General features: G+C 43.8%; 1 pseudogene; it reads right to left on the bottom strand.

The window, feature by feature from the left end:
- Nucleotides 1–474: 474 nt before the first annotated feature.
- LOC148442426 (cytochrome P450 1B1 pseudogene) lies at nucleotides 475–2,040 on the bottom strand (annotated as a pseudogene).
- Nucleotides 2,041–20,464: the final 18,424 nt, after the last annotated feature.

Genomic DNA, 20,464 nt, shown 5'->3' with positions numbered 1-20,464 from the left:
GCTGCAGATTGCTTTCCCCAGGACTCCTCCTCGCACTGACTTATTACTGTTCTTTACAGGGGAGCTGAATGACTGCTGAATGCATCGGAGTTAGCAGTATCAGTAAGTGCTGTCCTGTCTTATCATGTCCTGACTTCTGTGCTGTGATGCACATCTATAGTAATATAGCACTTGGGAGAATGTGGCTGTTCCGGAACTACAAGTCGCAGCATGCTTTGCCAGGAGTCTTTCTTGGGGTTCTCCAGTTGTTAGGGATGCAGAGTCCCAACATGCTCTAATTGCAATGGTTGGCAGGTCATCCTGAGACAATAATTGAGACCCACATATTGATTCAGTCAATCAATCTGATAAGGTACAGTCCAACATGTGATACAGTTATTCGGCATAAATCTTTCGTTTCTTTTAGAAATTGTAATTTTGATGGAAAGTGTAAAGATTTGTGAGATTTCTGCCTGACACTTGCGTAGCCTCTGTCTATGTAGTGTTTGATCGGAGCCTCACAGATACTCCATAGGAGAGTGGCTTCAGGGATAAGCCACTTACACAGTTCATTGTTAATTTCTCCTTCGGGTCAGAATGAAATGAGCACTGATGTAGCAGAATAGATGTGAAAAGAAAGATCTGCAGCATGGAAAGCTGGTCTCCAATACATCTCCTTTTCCCTAGGGAAAAGATCATCACCTCATAGGTCAGGTCTCTGTTTAGTTGGCCATGTTCATCCAGAAACCTACCAGGTTCAAATTTGTCAGGATGAGTCCATTTGGTCTCATCGTGGTTGACCGACCACTGGTTGATAAATATCACGGTGTCTTTGGGTATGTAAAAGCCATCAATGATCACATCGCAGGTGGTGGAGTGCGGGATAGTCAAGGGCACGAAGCTGGTGAAGCGCAATGTCTCATAAATAAAGGCTTGCACATACGGTAGCTTGGCTTTGTCTTCAGCAGAGGGCAGCCTGCCCTGGCCCACCACTCCGTCTATCTCCTCATGCAGCTTCTGCTGTACATGAGGGTATTCAATGAGTAATAGTATGATCCATGTCAGAGCCGTGGAATTAGTGTCCTGCCTGGCACCTAACAGATCCGTGACTGTCCCCTCCACATATTCTTTGGTGAAGCCATCAGCTGCTGCTGCCCCATGCTCTATCAGACCTATGAAGGCATCACTCATGTCCCTGGTGACCTCGGGGTTGTATGTCTCACGGTGCTGGGCCACTTTATCCTTTACAAACTCAAAGAAGTCGACGTTTAAGTCTTTGAAGTTCTGATAGAGGGTGCGCACAGGGTTTGGGAAGGTTTGCAGCCAAGGCATGAGGTCCACCAAGCTGCCTGATCCAACTGTCTGCCCAAACTTGTCGTTTCTTCCAACCAAGGCTTTAAACTCTTGGTCATCATGGTTGTAGCGTTTACCAAAGCACAGAGCACATATCACATTGGCAACAGCCACTGTGCACTCATGGTAAGGGTCAAAGTACTGACCCCCAGAACTAAGGCGCAGGAAGACCTGGAGTAAGTCTTGCGCCTCTGCTACCACATGCTGTTCAAATAGCCGCTTGGATTCTGTATTTACAGTGGAAAAGGCTCTTAGAGTGGAGAGAGCAATTCTCTTGTGAGCTTTCCAGAGGTCGCTGTATCCCCCAAAAACCATACTCTTGCCCCCAGAGATTAGCTTGAAGGATGTGAAGTCAGGTCTCCCGGCAAAGTCTGCACTATGCTTCACCAGAGCTTGTCTTATGGTGGATTCTCCATTCAGCACCACAATATCACGCATGCCCAGTTTGATCTTGAAAACGTTTCCATATCTCTGTGCCATTTTACAAAAAGTCAGGTGAGGCATTTGTCCTAATTGCATTGCATTGCCCACCAGAGGCCACGGGAATGGACCAGGAAGGTACTTCTTCTGTCCATGAGATCTTACCCACATGCAAGCTTCAAGGCAGATTAGAAACATAAATGAGAACATCAGGGCTGGTTGTAAACTATTCTTCCATTGTTCCCACGGTCCATCTCTTCCTATGGCATCCATTGGAGTCATCTTCCCAACTTTGATTACTGGGAACTTCTTAACCAGATGGTAAAATATAATTTGTAATTAATTCACCAAATGTATTCCTTTAATGCTGTTGGTAGTCCAAGCAATGTCTGTCTATTCCAAGTAAGCAAAATACAGTGTTATCAGCCTCTTGTACTTGCTAATAATGATTGCTGCTTGTCTTAGTGCTGGGGTTCTGTCATTTACTTATAGCATGCAGCAGTGTAAAGTCTCCTCCCAGTCTGGTGGTCTCAACTTCTCCGGCCCCCATGCAACTAATGGTCACGTGCTATCATTCTGCCGGGACCTCCAGTCATTTATGAAGAGTAGTGAAAGTTAAAATAAAAACACTGTTCAGCTTGAACAACAAGAAAGAAAAGTTAAATTCTCCTCACTCCAGTCTCACACACAGGTCATGAACTATAGTAAATTGAAGCTTTACACAATTGTTGCAGATCTATCTAGGTTGCCATAAGAAACCATTTGTGGCTCTTTGTATAACAGTGCAATTTGTTGTATACAGTATTCATCTGTTCCGTGCTTTATATATTTATGCAGCACAATAGAAAACATTCTAATTGTAGCTAGTGAACATTAGCCATTGTTATTATGGGGAGTTTCAATAAAAAAAATTACTTTAAAATATAAATAAATACAACTTTGTCATATAAAATAATAAAATGATCACTATATTTTCAAGATGGGTTTTAAACATTGATAGTTGCAGCAGCAATGTGCCCCAGGACTCTATATGTGGAGGTAGAAATGTAACCCTGCATGTCCTAATTAGTATCTTTGAATGTCTTTTTTTATATATAAATTCAATTCAATGTGCTTCTGTAATAGTTATTTTTTTTAAATAACACAATTTGCCTGGGAAATGGATAAAAAGAAAACCCGGAGAGGCCTCACAATAGGCAGTAATTAGTAGAACTACCCTTCATGCTCTCAGATAATGTCAGGCTCCTTCATGGTAAGCTCTCCAGTTAAATAAAACAACAAAGCCGCAGATTTCCGTTTGGCCCCTGCACGGATCCCACACTTTTCACTCTTGAGTGTCCTGTGTTCTACGGGTCAGCTAATTAGGAGAAAGCATCTTCCTGACTGTGAAATATAACCTCTGTGCCAGCCAAGGGAGGGTATTCAGAATGAAATTGCTTCTGTACGAATTAAACATGATTGATCTTTTCCTGTAGAATACACTGGTCAGTATCATCTGTCTGAGCAGCTGTATTCCACTTGGAGAAGCCTGTGAGACTATGGATATCAGTAATACCCCTTTTCCACCAAAATTCAGGGTCTGACCCGGAGTTGGAACAGGATTCCTGTCCGGATCAGACCCAGAATTTAGCCGGCGCTGACTCGGGATATTCCCAAGTCGGCGCCACTCACACCGCAGTCGGGTCTGCATAGACCCAGCTTTTCCGGCGTGAAAGTGGACGCTTGGAGATGACGTCATCTCCAAGTGCCACTGAAGCCGGACCAATCGGCCAGCATGCGGCTCACTCCAGGTCATCAAGACCCGGAGTGCGCCGTACACACAGCAGGGTTTCACGGGCTACGCCCGTGTTAAACCCTGCTGTTTACCTGGGTTGGATTGCCGGGTCACTCAGCCCGGCGATCCAACCCTCACCCCTTTTACACCAAGGAGCTGCTCGGGTTAACCCTGCAATAAACCGGGTTTTAGCTCCAGTGTAAAAGGGGTATTATTGTGCCTTTGTCAGCTCTCATTGGTAAACTTCACATTAATAAGGGCCATATTTATCCAAGTCATTTTATGGGAAATACCCCAAAAATGGCTGTTTTTAGGGGATTGCTGCAAAAGCTATCCATAGAATTTAAGAAGGGGGATATCTGCCATGGTTCCTCCATCTCTGACTGCAAAAGCAGCCTTAGGTTTCTATGGGAGGCGGTATCCAGTCACATGGTCAACATTTACCATGTGAGCATTCATAATGTTGACACCATAAATGGTTCAACATGCCGACATCCTCAGAATGTTGACATGTTTACAATGTCGTCATCTGAAATGTTACCATGTGAAATGTCAACATTCTCAGAATGCCGACGGTTAGGCACCTGCAGGAGGGTTAGGATTAGGTTACAGGGGGATCTTAGGGTTAGGCTGTGGGAGGGAGGGAGCTAGGGTTAAGCACTAGGGAGGGATAGTGATAGGGATTAGGGTTAATGATAGGACAGATATACTTACCGAAACGATGGCACATGAAATCACTCTGACAGAACGGGTGATCACATGACCACTGGTACCTGGTAGAAGACCCTGGAGACACCACTGCCACTTGGACCATGTAAGTAATTGCTGGGCCACCAGGGACCTTAGGTTGACTTTCTATCATGTCGACATGTCATCTGTATAGACATTTCAACCAAGTCACCATTCTCATATCGACCTAATGCATGTCAACATCAGAGCTGTCAACCTAACATAACTAACCCTATGGGGGCTGCAGAATTAGGAAATGTACTACTATCCGGAATATGAAACATACCAGAGCTTGGCCAGATGGCATTAGCCCACGATAGCCTGTGGGCTACTCTTTTGGAGCTTCGCCCCAAAGGCTGCCGCTGCCCTCAAATGGTTATAGTCGCTTTATGTCTATGGAGGCATATTCAGACCAGAGAGATATTTAACAAACTAGTTCTACTTTTTTTAAAGTGTAGCAAACAGAATTTTTCAGGGGGAAGCCTCTAATGCTGGGTGCACACTATGCAATATGTTCTTCAATTAGCCGAGGAACGACATATCGCATAGTGCATGAGTGGGTGTGATGGACATCATTCACAGACATATCACATCTGTCTTGCAACACAGCCGATGCCGATATATCTTGCAGATATATTGGCATGTCTGGCTGTGTGTATGGGCGACCTGCCGACCACCCATACGTTTGCTGCAGGGATCCGCCGGGCACGGGTACCTCATGCACACTATGTTCTCACCAGAACTAGAAGCCAATCTTGAACTTCCACTTCCAGATTCTAAAAAAATGAAAAAAATAATTTAGTTTTAAAAAAAGGGAAAATAGTTGATAAAAAAATGTAAAACCGAACTTTAATAATAAAGTGTTTGCTATTGGAGGACAACAGCAGTTCTTGTACTATTAATGTCCATGATATTGTCATGCATAACAGGATTTCCCCAGTGATGGTTATCACCTGTGATAGCCGCTTATAGGCATCACCAACAGGAGTATTTGATAAAGAGGGAGAAGCCCTAAATTCTGTGGAAGCAATTTTTTTGCAGTATTTGAAGGGTTTCTGCCTTTGATAAATAGACCCCTTAATGTGAGTCCTGCCTGATACAATATACAGATATGCAGTCTTGGACTGTGGTGGGTATAATATTGAGCAAAATTTTATTTTGAAAACATAACCATAATAAATAAATACATATGTTTATAATACATACAAGGAGTTTGTAATTAAGACAAAAAAGTATTTGACAAAGTATGAACTGGCTGCGATTGGTTCTACAGTAACCTCGACATTTCTCATACATGCAGCTGAAATTAATGCTGGGCACATAACTGAATAATATTTGCCTCATGTGCACATTTTGTGAGTTTAGTATGTGTTCTGGGAGTTTCAGCAGTCACGACAGAAAACTTTTTTTTAGAATGTATTAAAATGTATCCATAGTACAAGTGGGGTTACTTTTGTACATGTTGCAATTAAAATAAAATTTTTAACTAATTAATTTATGATTAGCTTTCATTCATTTTGTTGTATTCCCTGGGTAGTCTTCTGTATCTGTTCCTGGCCACATTCATTCTCAGGGATCTATTTACTAAACCTTGGATGGAGATATAGTGAATGGAGATAAAGTACCAGTCAATCAGCTCCTAACTGCCATGTCTCAAAGACTGTGTTTGAAAAATGACAGTTAGGCGCTGGTTGGCTGGTACTTAATAAATAGAACCTTATTTCTCCTGATGTACTCTCATCTACAAGTAAGTCCACCTGAGTGCATACATGATACTGTCAGCACTATGGGGATCAGTATGATTTACGGCCGGCCGCATGGCAGGCAGTTCAAATCTCGGCAGCAGCAGCCCGACAGAGGAGGAAATCCCGTAGTTTGACCTCCTAATAGATGTTGATTTGGAGGCTGAAAGCTAAATTTTCGGCAATGTTTGTGTGGTTTAAAACCCACACATTACCCATGCATTGGCCTGTTCCGGTGTGTTTGCTGTGGTTTTTAAAACTAAACAAACAATGACAATAATAAAAAGCAGGTATTCCCTCCCAGTGTCGGACTGGGGCATAATGGGCCGACAGGGGATTGCAAAGTTAGGGGCCCGCTGAAGGGGCGTGACCAGCCTTTTGTAGGTTGGGTCATCAGATGGAGGGGTGTGGTCATCCCACATTATTAATATTATTTAATCTGTGACACTATTAATATAATTTCAATAATCTGTGCCACCTTTTATTATATTATCAATAATCTGTGCTCTGTTTTATTACATAAACAATAATCCGTGCCCCCTCTATAAAAATATCAATAATCGGTATGCTGAAAACATATATGCCCTTATATTAAGGCTGCGTATAAAAAACTGCAATTCTCCTATAGAGAATTCTGGAGGGGGGCATGGTGTTTAAGGGGCTACACCTCAAATGCTAATTAAGGTACCGAGCTGAAATTTGACAGGGGCGGGTAGAACTGTCGCTCGGTGCTGCACGCCAGATTTCAGGGCATAAACTTAAAAAATGAGGACTTGGGCATTATCTAAAGTTTCAACTGTCAAATTTTTCTGACATTCTTAATTAGGACCACTTTTCTGCTGTAGTCTATGGGGTTTTTTTGGGAAGGCATAACTCAGGTAGGGGGCGAATTTAGACTTGGGGTTTGTTTTATTAGGTTGCTATTGTGCCAGGGTATGGCCTTTTGGGGTTCAGGTAAGTTAGAAAGTTACAGTTTTTAAACTATTACCTCAAGAATGCGCCATTGAATAGATAGGACTTTTCAACTTGTTGTGCAGCTACAGTTGGAGTCTCCAGCAGGTGTATTCACTGTGGCTTCACTTGGGTGTACCAAGATGGCCGTCGTTTGCGGGCGGTAGTGGGGGCCAGGTCCGGGGGGAAGGAAGCCGGCAAGTGCCGCGGCCAGGATGTGGGAGAGATGGGGTAGGGGTTAGCAGGCCTTAGCTGCGGCTGCGGGCGTTAGCAGTGGTGGTGCAGGCGTTAGGAGCCGGGGAAGGTAGCAGCACACAGATGCAGGCTCAGATCTGGAATATCCGTAATACCTGCATCTGTGTTTGAAAAAAACAAACATAGATGCAAGGATGGGTCAGTGAGACCCGTCTGTGCTTCTGTGTTTAATGAAATAAAAAAACCTGTGTAAAAACAAAAATGGCGTGGCCCCCTCCCCAAAAACAACAACCAGCACCAGGCTTTGGAAAGCCAGTACTGGTGGTTATGCTAAATACAGGGGAACAAATGATGTAGGGGTCCCCCGTATTCAGCGCAACCAGCACTGGGCTCTGAGCTAGCCCTGGTTCCAGAAATAAAGGTGGAAAAAATGTGTATGGTCCTCCTGTATTTACCAGAACCAGCACGAGACTCTTTCTAGTGGGGGGGAGTGATGCCACAGCCAGGGGAGCTCTTTCACCAGGCCCCGCAGCCGAAGCATCACCCCTGACTGCTAGTCAGCCCAGGCTGGGGATCCCTGGGGTGCTGGAGACCCCCCAATAAAGGGGTCCCCCTCTCCAGGGCACCACAGGTCCAGGCTGATAGCCTGGGTCTATCCCCAGCACCCTTGGGCGGTGGGTGCCAGGTTGATTGTGTAGTGTTGTGCAAGTAAAATTCAAATATTGTCTTTTGCTGTGGAACCACAGTTCTCAGCAAGCCTCCCCCACATGCTGGTACTTGGAGAACCACAAGTATCAGCATGCAGGGGATTACGGGCCTGCTGGTAACACACAACACACACACCATAGAAAAGTAAAATTTAATTAAAACATACATGCACACACACATGTACTCACACATACATACTCACCTTTGTATCCCTGAAGCCAATCTGTCCTCTTCTCCAGTAGGTAATCCAATGGAGTATCTGTAATAAAAAAATCATATTCACCACCTAATATGCGTGGATTTGTCCTCTTCAGGCAATCCAGAGTCTTGGATAAAAAAAAAAAGCAAAATACCCAAACCCACGAACAGTAGTAGGACACTAAGGATACTACTACCCGAATGACAGCTCCGCCCGGCATTTCAGTTCAGAAATCCCGATGCAGAGCGCTCATTGGTTGAGAGAGGTGAGCCTTCCACCTCTCTGCCAATGAGCTGTTCTCACCATCGACTTCAATGGTGAGAAACGAGCATGCCCTTTTAAAAAATGGCGCCTTAGCGGAATTTCTGAAATTCAAAGATGGCCGTCGCAAGCCAATCACGGCTCGCATTGTCATCGCTCCGCCCTTTTCGGCTGGCTTAAATACAGCCAGTGCGAGGCGCCGTCCACTCAGTCTTCAGCCGGGAGTCAGCAGAGAAGAGCTGCCGAAGACAGAAGATGCCGCGGAAGCCCTGGATGGGCGGCGGCCAGGAAAAAGAGCTTAATGGCCGCCGCCCTACAGGTGAAGATGCCGTAGAAGTCCTGGGGGAGCGTAAACCATATTTTGCAGGGGTACTATAGGTACTTGTGGTTCTCCAAGTGCCAGTATGCGGGGATGCTTGCTGGAACCTTTAGTACTACTGCAAAAGACAATATTTAGATTTTCATATGCACCACACAACACAATCAACCCAGCACCCACCACCCAGGGGTGCTGGGGATAGCCCCGGGCTATCAGCCTGGGGTGCCCTGGAGAGGGGGACCCCTTTATTGGGGGGGTCCTCAGCTCCCCAGGGATCCCCAGCCTGGGCTGACTAGTGGTCAGGGGTGATGCTTTGGCTGGGGGGCCCGGTAAAAGGGCTCTCCTGGCTGTGGCATCACCCCCCTGCTAGAAAGAGTCCGGTGCTGGTTCTGGTATATACAGGGGGACCCTACGCATTTTTTCCCCCTATATTTCCAGAACCAGGGCCAGCTCAGAGCCCAGTGCTGGTTGCGCTGAATACGAGGGACCCCTACATCATATGTCCCCCGTATTTTGGCAACCAGGACTGATTTTGAGAAATCTGGTGCTGGTTGTGCATCATACGGGGGACCCCTAAGTAATTTGTCCCCTGTATTTAGCACAACCAGTACTGGGTCTTCAAAGCCCGGTGATGGTTGTTGGTTTTGGGGGGCGGGGCATGCTTTTTTTTTCGCATATTTACAGGTGCTCCTTTGGACAGATTGACTACAGGGATACATAGGTGAGTATGTGAGATAGTGTGTGCATGTGTGAGTACACATGTGTGTGCATGTATGTTTTAATAAAATTTTACTTTTCTACGTGTGTGTTGTGTGTTTTTTTAATATTGCTTTTGCTGTGGAACTACGGGTACCAGCAGGCCCGTAATCCCCTGTATGCTGATACTTGTGGTTCTCCAAGTACCAGCATGTGGGGAGGGCTTGCTGGGAACTGTGGTTCCACAGCAAAAGACAATATTTGAACTTTACTTGCACAACACTACACAATCAACCCGGCACCCACCACCCATGGGTGCTGGGGATAGCCCCGGGCTATCAGCCTGGGCCTGGGGTACCCTGGAGAGGGGAACCCCTTTATTGGGGGGTCTCCAGCTCCCCAAGGATCCCCAGCCTAGGCTGACTAGCAGTCAGGGGTGATGCTTCGGATGGGGGGCCTGGTGAAAGGGCTCCCCTGGCTGTGGCATCACCCCCCCACTAGAAAGGGTCCGGTGCTGGTTCTCATTAGTACTCGGGGGACCCTATGCATATTCCCCCCTGTATTTCCAGAACCAGGGCCTGCTCAGAGTCCAGTGCTGGTTGCGCTTGATATGGGAGACCCCTACATCATTTGTCCCCCGTATTTTGACAACCAGGGCTGGTTCTGACTAGCCCGGTGGTGGTTGTGCTTAAGTACAGTGGACACCTACATAATTTTTCCCCTGTATTTAAACACAACCAGGACTGGCTGTTAAAAGCCCAGTGCTGGTTGTGTTTTTTTGGGGGGTACCTTTTTTATTTTACACATTCAATTTTTAACATAGATGCGTAGATGGATCTCACTGCTGCATTCATGCATCTGTGACTTATTGATTTTATATTCTCAGGTGCATGCGCACTACCAGTGAGCCCTCTGTGTTCCACTGATGCCCCCATTGCACTGCACCACTGCTACTGCTCTGCACCACCGCTGCTGCCGCTAACCCGCATACCTACAGCCGTCTTGCACTCTGCACCTCCCGAACCACCTCCTGTGTGCTGTCCCCTCTTCCACCTGCGCTAGTGTACCATTTTGTTGCCCTTCTCCCCTGCAGGTGGCCTGGTTTGCTGATCCAAACCCTAATAGTTAATACATTTTAAAAAAGCTATGAAATTCCATAGACAATAAACCTTACAGTTTCACATGTCCCATTAAGGCTGCTTAGACATGATCTGAAAATTCATAAAAAATATTGAATTTCTGCCACTCAAACTCCAAAAAGCAATGAAATTACGATCATTAAGGCTGACGCCTTAATGGACGTGTTCCTTGCGTAATACAGATATGGTATGCCATGACACCATGTGGTTAACTGCAGATTCAGCACTCTCACAGAGTGAGATTGCTGTCACTCACAAGATGGTGAAGCTGCTAATTCACAAAATTGTGTGCTCATTGGAATACACACATGCAGTCTATGCAACTGAGGTCTGAGCAGAACATACAGCTGCGCAGATGGGATAAGAGTATAGTGGATGGGGGAACAGGGGCAGAACTATGGGAGACAATGGAGGCCCCCGCTGTCGAGTGCCAGCACTGAAGGGGCACTTCCTCCATTGCCCATAATATATTCACCCCACTTAAGGCTATTTTATATGTTTTTTTGTGCATATGTAATACATAGATAGATATGCACAATATATATTTTCCCCTTTTTTTAGGGGGGCACCAAATTAAAACTTGTCCCCGAGCGTCTGGGATGAATTTACGCCACTGTGGGGGAAGGAGACATAGCCGTGTGGATGGGGCAGACAGAATGGCATGTAGAGGGGAAGATTAGGCAGTACAGATGGGGGTGAGCCAAAGTGATGCAGATTGATGGAAAATGGTGCACATGGGGGGGAGACAGAGTGGCACAGTTTGGGGGATCAGAGCGACATGAATAGGGGGTACAGAGTGGCATGGATGCGGGAAGACAGAGCAGCGCAGATGGGTAAAGCCAGATTGGTGTGGATGAGAAATACAGACTAGCACAATGGGAGAAAACACACAACAGAAGGGATTGGGGATGACAGATTGGTGCAAATGGGTGGGAAGACAGAGTGGTATGGGTGGGAGGGGAAAGACAGAGTGGCACGTTTGGGAGGGACAGAGTGGTGCAGATGGAGTATTCCATGAGTGGCAGAGATAAGGGGAAGACAGAGTGATGTGGTGCAGATGGAAGGAAACACAGTGGCACGGATGCAGGAAGACAGAACGGGGCACATGGGGAAAGACAAATTGGTGTGGATCAGGGAATGCAGACTAGCACAGTTGGGAGAACACACAGCTGTAGGGATTGGGGAAGTTATAGCAGCATGGAGGTGAAGATAGTGCACATGTATAGACAGAGTATGATAGTTTTAGCAATTGGGAAGCTGAATGTGTATAATGAATGAGATGGATGTATGGAGTGAGAAGAATGTTGAAAATTTGTTGGAAATGTTTCTGGTGACTGATTGGGAAGATTGTGGGCACTGAGTGGGATGTGGGAGCCACATAACTGCTCAGACCTTAGTTACATAGACTGCATGTGTGTATTTCAATGGTTATGTAGTCAGGAAGCCGACGGTCTAAATGCCGTCCACTGGCTTCCCGACTGTCAAATGCTGGCAAAGTACTAAAGACAGGCATCGAAAACTCGACGCCTATAATTAGACCTACACCAGAAGACCAACGCCTGGTATACTGAACAAAGGTAAACCAGGCGCGAACAGCCGCGGGGAGGATTAGGTTTTAGGGCTCCCGGGAGGAATTAGTGTTAGGCTCCCCCCTGGGAGGGTTAGGTTTAGGTTAGGGGAAGGGGGGGTTAGGGTCAGGCACCTCCCATGGGGGGAGGTTAGGGTTAGGCACCCCCCCAGGAGACTTGGGTTTAGGCTGCGGGAAAGGGGGGGATAGGTTTAGCCAAGTCGGGGGGTTAGGGTTAGGCACCCCTAAGGGAAGGTTAGGGTAGAGAGTAGGGTTAGCAGTACTTACCTTATTTACCATTCGGGATCTTCACCAGTGATGTGCTTCCACTGTCGGGATTTGAAACACCGGCCATGCGGCCAGCGGTAATACCTACTACACCCTTCCAATGAGCACACAATTCTATGAAGTAGCAGCTCCACCATTTTGTGAGTGACAGCAATCTCACTCTGTGAGAGTGCTGAATCTGCAGTTAACCACATGGTGTCATGGAATACCATATCTGTATTACACATATACCAAGTGTGTGTATATATATATATATATATATATATATACTATTAATGCCGTCTAGTCGCTATAAAAAAAATAATTGCTTTCCAATCTAATCTTGTGGTTCCAAAGCACAAAAAATAGATTTTATGTAAAAAGGTAACACGTTAGAAGTTTTAACAATTAAAATAAAAAAAAGTACAAAGTACAGCCGATACATATGCAAGTGCCCTGGGTCCAGCATACAGTCATTCAGTCCTAAAGTCTGCGGTAGCAAAGAAGATGACTGAACGCTGGATCCAAAACCCAGACATATACAGTCAGGTCCATAAATATTGGGACATTGACAGAATTTTCAGATTTTGGCCTCTATTCACCACCACAATGGTTTTGAAATGAAACAAACAAGATGTGCTTTAACTGCAGACTTTCAGATTTAATTTGAGGGTAATTACATCCAAATCGGGTGAACGGTGTAGGAATTACAACAGTTTCAATATGTGCCTCCCACTTTTTAAGGGGCCAAAAGTAATGGGACTATCAACTCAAAAGCTATTTCATGGATAGGTGTGGGTTATTCCCTCATTATTTCATTATCAATTAAGCAGGTAAAAGGTCTGGAGTTGATTCTAGGTGTGACATTTGCATTTGGAATCAGTTGCTGTCAACTCTCAATATGAGATCCAAAGAGCTGTCATTATCAGTGAAGGAAGCCATCATTAGGCTGAAAAATCAAAACAAACCCATCAGAGAGATATCAAAAACATTAGGTGTGGCCAAATCAACTGTTTGGAACATTCTTAAAAAGAAAGAACGCACCGGAGAGCTCAGCAACACTAAAAGACCCGGAAGACCACAGAAAACAACTGTGGTGGATGACAAAAGAATTATTTCCCTGGTGAAGAAAAACCCCTTCACAACAGTTGGCCAAATGAAGAACACTCTCCAGGAGGTAGATGTATATGTGTCAAAGTCAACAATCAAGAGAAGACTTCACAAGAGTGAATATAGAGGGTTCACCACAAGATGCAAACCATTGGTGAGCCACAAAAACAGGAAGACCAGATTAGAGTTTGCCAAACAACATCTAAAAAGCCATTACAGTTCTGGAACAACATCCTATTGACAGATGAGACAAAGAACAACTTGTACCAGAGTGATGGGAAGAGAAGAGAAGGAAAGGAACTGCTCATGATCCAAAACATACCACCTCATCAGTGAAGCATGGTGGTGGTAGTGTCATGGCGTGGGCATGTATGGCTGCCAATGGAACTGGTTCCCTTGTATTTATTGATGATGTGACTGCTGACAAAAGCAGCAGAATGAATTCTGAAGTGTTTCGGGCAATATTATATGCTCATATTCAGTCAAATGCTTCAGAACTCATTGGACAGCGCTTCACAGTGCAGATGGACAATGACCCGAAGCATACTACAAAAGCAACCAAAGAGTTTTGTAAGGCTAAAAAGTGGAATGTTATGCAATGGCCAAGTCAATCCTCTGACCTGAATCTGACTGAGCATGCATTTCACTTGATGAAGACAAAACTGAAGGGAAAATGCCCCAAGAACAAGCAGGAACTGAAGACATTTGCAGTAGAGGCCTGGCAGAGCATCACCAGGGATGAAACCCAGTGTCTGGTGATGTCTATGCGTTCCAGACTTCAGGCTGTAATTGCCTGTAAAGGATTTGCAACAAAGTATTAAAAAGTGAAAGTTACATTTAGGATTGTTTAGTTTGTCCCATTACTTTTGACCCCTTAAAAAGTGGGAGGCACATATAGAAACCGTTGTAATTCCTACACCATTCACCTGATTTGGATGTAATTACCCTCAAATTAAATCTGAAAGTCTGCAGTTAAATCACATCTTGTTTGTTTCATTTCAAAGCCATTGTGGTGGTGAATAGAGTCCAAAATATGAAAATTCTGTCAATGTCCCAATATTTATGGACCTGACTGTACATGGTCCAGGTTACATAGGAAACAAAGAAGACAAGTTGGCAGGTTTTCATTGGTTCCGGCTTCAAGTCACTCTGGTACGATACAGGTCATTGGTAAATTCATATGATGTCCTCAGAGGTATGGGTCAGATCTCCAATGGTTACATTGTGTATCTTCCCTCCGAAGAACTAGCTCAAACTAGTTACAACACTACATACAGAAAATAGCATTCTAATCAATAACTCCCTATCATCCATAACTAGCGTATGCATGGTGCGATCCCTTTGCCGATAGGAATGGATGTCTGCAAATAAATAGGGATTTAGTATGATACCAAACATGATATGTCCACTGTATCCTGAACTTTAGATCTCCATTAAATACATCTTACATCGTCATTATTAGCTAACAATACCTTTAACAACTCTGGTTATTAACTATAATGTGTGTGAACCATTTTATAAGTGGTGTGTGTGCATATATGTGTGTGCGTTCGTATGTAATTGTGTTAAATTCGCACCAGCACGCAGTAGCGTGTTAGTCACATGCTATCAGAGTGGAAACAATAGTGTCGACAGATAATAATTGTAAAACGATCCCATCCAATCATTTGACTTTAACAGTACATAGTATACACATATGTTCATAGTATACACATACATATACTGTGGTAAAAAAAATTATATATATATATATATATATATATATATTGGATACATATACGTAGTACTTATAGTATACACATACATACAGGGGCATCATAAAGATTTCCTGTAGGGGGATCAAGAGATTATTTAATTTTAGCACCCCTTACTCCAACCCCTCCCTCCAACTTACCTGTTGCTGGTCGGTAGCACAAAGGACGAGGAGGTCGTCTCCATGGAAGAAGGGGGGGTGGGACCATCAGGAAGAAGTAGGCAGGAGGCAGGGGCTGTGCACATTATAGCAATAGGCTGCACAGCCCCTGCCCTGCATGAAGGAAAAGGAGTAATGTGCGGTATTTAACTTAAAGAGCACATATTACACCACCTCATCCGTGCAGTGCAGGTGCTATTGCTATAATGCACAGGCCCTCACCGCCCGCATCCACTGCTCTACTGGTGCCTCTCAAATGTTTTCTTTGGGGGGATGAGCTGCCACCTTGCGCCTCCTTTTCCGTCACCAATACATACATATACATAGTGTACACATACATATACAGTGTACATTCTGTATAGGGCATGCCCCTGAATGATGTAAATGGGGGCGTGCCGACAGGCCATGCTCTCTTTGCTAACAGACCATGCCCTCCGGTGCACAGAAGTCCTGAATGTGCAAATACAATTGTTGGGAGGTATACACTTATTAACTTTTTTTATGTTCTTTGTTACTTGCAGCCATGCTCATGCCAAGTGACTAGAGACATTTGCTGCAAGTAGAGATTTAGCACGCTGCATGATATACAGCAGCCTCCAGCCAGCCTCACACTCACTGTAACAGTGTCAGACAGAGTGCAGGTTGCTGTGCAGGGGATGGGAAATTACTGCAGTAGTCCGTGGAGAGGCGGGGCATGTCTAGGAGAGACAAACATACCTCATTGGTGACTGGTCCTGGAGGGGAAGCAACTAACACCAGCTGGGACTCTGCAGACAAGACGTAAACAAACTAGTAAGCACTGCAGCACGGAAAGCCCCGCAGGTGATTGAGACAGCCCCATGCAGGGGAGAGCGATCAGCGGCCGGGTCAGTCAACTCAACTGCCTGCTATAATGAACCCTTCCGGTGATCTGGGCTAGACCCCGCCCTATCACAAAAAATGGCGTGGCTATTAACACCTGGGCCCACTGGGTGACAGGAACTGATTAGTTGGTACTTTATCTCCATCTACTTTATCTCTCTCCAAGGATTAGTACATAGACCCCAGAGTGAGGTCTCCAAACCATAGTGCCAAACCAACCCACAAGTAAATACACACCACCTTTAGGAGAAAGCAACACTGAGTTCTAGTGATTTGTCAGTGTTTCATATTCTGTTACATATAGTGATTCACAAATCACCTGGAAATCATTGGCAATCCATGACTATTACATACCGAAAAGGATAAGAAAGAAAAGAAAGGTGGTCATTTATTCAGTGCACATGAACCCTTAATGTGTGTGTTCACTTATATCACGCAGAGTTACATTAATGTGTAAGGGGATTGTCTGCATCTATAACTGTTAAAACATAACTTTTATTATTTATCCATAAACATTTCCAATATCCTTGAAGCAACAGAGCAAAATATTAATAGATAGAAAGTTAAGTTTGATAGAAAATTATATATATAAAATGAATTGTCTGCTAGTAACACTTTATTATTTACTCCAATAGATTCATATATCTATGTAATGTTTTAATTGATGTATGTGTGTGGGATATATAGTCCCTCTAAAGCTGGGCATACACTATACAATTATCTGTCAGATATCTGTCCAATCTGGCTGGTTGGAATCAAAACCTGGTAATATATGGGAACAAATGGCAGTTGATCATATGGTTTTAAACACTGAAAAATGACAAAAAAAATTGTTCAAAGTGGTTACATTTGTGTGTTTTATCCAATTTGTCTGAACAACCATTGTTGGCTATTTTCCAGTGTTTGTGAGCAAATGGACGACTGTCATTTGCTCCCATACATTACCAGGTTTTCATTCCAACCAGCCAGATTGGACAGATGACTGACAGAAAATTGTATAGTGGATGCCCAGCTTAAGTATAGTCATTTGTTGAAAAAAAAATGATTTGTTTGTTGTAAAAATCACAGTTGTGTTTGAGCTTTGGTGCAGTTCAGGTTATTTTCCATAATGTAAAACTGCTGTTAGTTTTGCTTTATATTGTTGCAATATTACAATAATGTTTCTGTCTTATGTTTTGTTACCTTGTTCCCAGAAATAGTTTCAAGTGAGTATTTAAATTACTTATATCTATCTGTGCAGTTTACGAGGCAAAGTCTTCTCTCTATGGAGTAATGTTGATGTCAGTATTCATTTATACAGTGACAATGTTGCAGGAGAGTTTGTCTCTGTATAAATGTTTTGTTGCTATCATGGATTACCTCGTGTGATTCATTATTCTCATGTGATTATTTCTTATGCCAACTCAAATGTACGTATTATGAACCAAATTTGCATAAACTTCAGCATATTTGCACTTAATAGTGTAATGATTTTGGCCCTCATTCAGAGCCGTTCGCTATTTGCGTTCGTTCAAAAACAAGGGGTGGCTATTCAAATGATCCGTTCGCACATTGCAGTCTGTTCACACCTCTAAGTCTGAACGAGCGAGCAATACATACGCTCGTTTATTTGTTAAAAACGCCCCCTGGCCGCTCGCACCATACGTCATGTCCGCTATTTATTAGATTAATCGAGTACATCGAACAGGATATGAACTGCTCGCTATTCTTGTGGTTGGTTTTTTCAACCGCTATTTTGCGAGCAGTTCTGAGTTAAAAAAAACCAAGTGACGTGGTCAATGACGCTGCTATATTAATTATGCACACCCATAAAACGCCCGTTTTGACCTTTAAGCACGCCTGCGTTCTGATCTCCACTCCCCGTTTTCAAGCACCTTCCCCTGTTACCACCCACATATGCCTCATTCTGTCACTCAAAATAGCAGGCACTCGCTATATTGTGTGGAAACGATTTTCAGCCGCACTGACTGGTTCGCGCATGCGTACTAAAAACCGTACGCATGCGCAGATGTGCGAACATCGCTCGGAACGAGCGTACTGCCGCTAGCGAGTGGCTCTGAATGAGGGCCTATGTGCAGTATAAAAATGTTTTATTTTGATTGTTATCATAAGGTGTCACTAATCAGGCTGTGCATTTATTTTTCACAGGGGTCATCAGTAGCACTCCTATGGACAGGACTGATCTGAATCTCCATAAAGAGAACAAATAAAATATTTTTGGCAACACTACTGACCACCCTGAAGAACATTTATATAACTTATTGGGAGCCATTTAGTATGGGAACTAAACCCATCTATTTTCCAGAAGCTATTACATACTGGCCAGACACTTAGGGGTAAATGTACTAAGAACCACAGCATCGCTGGAACACAGGAGACTTTTGACAGCTGAAACACTCAAATTTACCAAGAATCATGTTTTGCTGAATCATGTTTTTCAATGGTGTATGTGTTCATGTGATCCCCGTATTCCCTGTGTCTGACCGCAGCCTAATGGTGCATACACACGGTCAGATTTTTCTTCAGATCTGAACGATAACGATATTAAAAATCATTCATATCTGAAAGAAAAATCTGACATAACAATATCTGACATCTGATGTGTTTGCAGTCAGATTTGGACGATTTAAATAATTTTACTACAGGCTGAAATCTTTCAATCATTCACTCGTTTGCAAATCATTCATCTGACATATCTGACCGTGTGTATGCACCTTAACACACCCAAACATGTAGCCTGCACATATCATTGAGATTTGTTCCAGCTACAAGTGTGTTTTTTGTATAAAAATAGTGTAAAAAAAAATAAAATAAAAACGGCATGGGGTTCTATTGTTTTTTACAGTGGGACTACAGGTCCCAACTTGCCTGTCCTTTGGCACTTGTGGTACTACAAGTGCCAGCAGTCGGTTGGCACTTGTGTATTTACAGGCAGAAACATACAAGGATAACACTGATCTGTGTATGTTTCTACTAAACATGCAGCTCAGGAGGAAGTTTAAAACTTCTATAGAGTTTGCCAAAATTACAACCGTGATTATACTCACGATTCTTTTTAAATGCCTGTGTTGTATTCCTGTCTATAGAAAGTACCTGTGAGTTTGGCAGATGGTGTATTTATTTCTATTTGTGTTTTCACCCTTGTTTTACAGAGAGTTTTATGATTTCTCACCCAAGTTTGCCTTTAGTAAATGTGCGAGTGGTAAAAAATGGCCAAACACACCCGTGATTGACATCTCAAGCAGACAAGATTCTCAGTAAATTTACCCCTTTGGGGCATATTGAATCGAAAAGTTCTGTACTTTTTGCATGCTGGACTATTCACCAACATCGCTGGTTTTCCATGTGGAAAAGTATCGCGCTCGTCCCCGCTTATCCCCGTATTCAATTAGAAATCGGCGAAAACGAGACCCAGCGAATTCGGACCTGGTGAAAAGTCCTGTCAGATTTGGGGAAATCAGCCTGACACCCCCCAATAGGTGCTCTGACATTGGGGATTACTATAGATACTCCCGAATAGCCCTGCTGAAGGTGTTTTGGGGTACTTAAATGCTCTCAATAGCTGCTTAGCGTCTTTGCAAAAGTGGTGAAGAATAGCATTTACCAGGTTTTTTTTGCAGAAAATAAGTAGTCCCAGCAAATTTGGGGTACATGAAAATGGGTGCTAGCATATTTTAAAGTTGCTAAAGTAAAGTTTTTTTAAAAAATTTAAAAATTCACCCGCCCCAAACACCTGCAAATGTAAAAACACCTGGGGCATACTTGGGGACCCCTTGGAGTCTATTTTGCTAGTTTTTAAGTTTGTCCCCCAACTTTGTACTTTTTTTCGCCCTTTTTCAAAGTCATTTTTTGGGGTGTTCTGAAGTACTTTTTTAATAAAATTTTTGACACAGTTTACCTTTGGGGGGCCGTCCCAAGGGTGCAGGGTGGTTCCCACAAGTTTGCACCCCAAAACCCCAATTCTGCACTTTTTTTCGACAGCTTGCATAGGCAAATCTTTTTCGCCTATTCCAATGCATTGACTTTCCGCTCCGGTGAAAAGTCTTTGGAATTGAATAAGGGGATAAGTTTTCGCCTGGTGAAATTACGTCACCGGCGATACTTTTCCGCAGAAACGGCCTTTTCACACCTAATTGAATATGCCCCTTAATGTGAAACCTTTTGGTTTCAGTGCAATGTAAAAACAAACATTCGGCTACTTTCATGATAATTTAACCACTGGTTTAGTACTATCCTTTTGTATGATTTTTGTTTACCTCAGTAGTGAAAGTGAATTTGTTGC

Source organism: Taudactylus pleione, unplaced genomic scaffold (genome assembly GCF_031769625.1).
Source record: "Taudactylus pleione unplaced genomic scaffold, aTauple2 ptg001529l, whole genome shotgun sequence".
Classification (NCBI taxonomy): Eukaryota; Metazoa; Chordata; class Amphibia; order Anura; family Myobatrachidae; genus Taudactylus; species Taudactylus pleione.
Note: the sequence above shows the minus strand (reverse complement) of the source record. Positions and strands in the feature narration are given on the sequence as shown.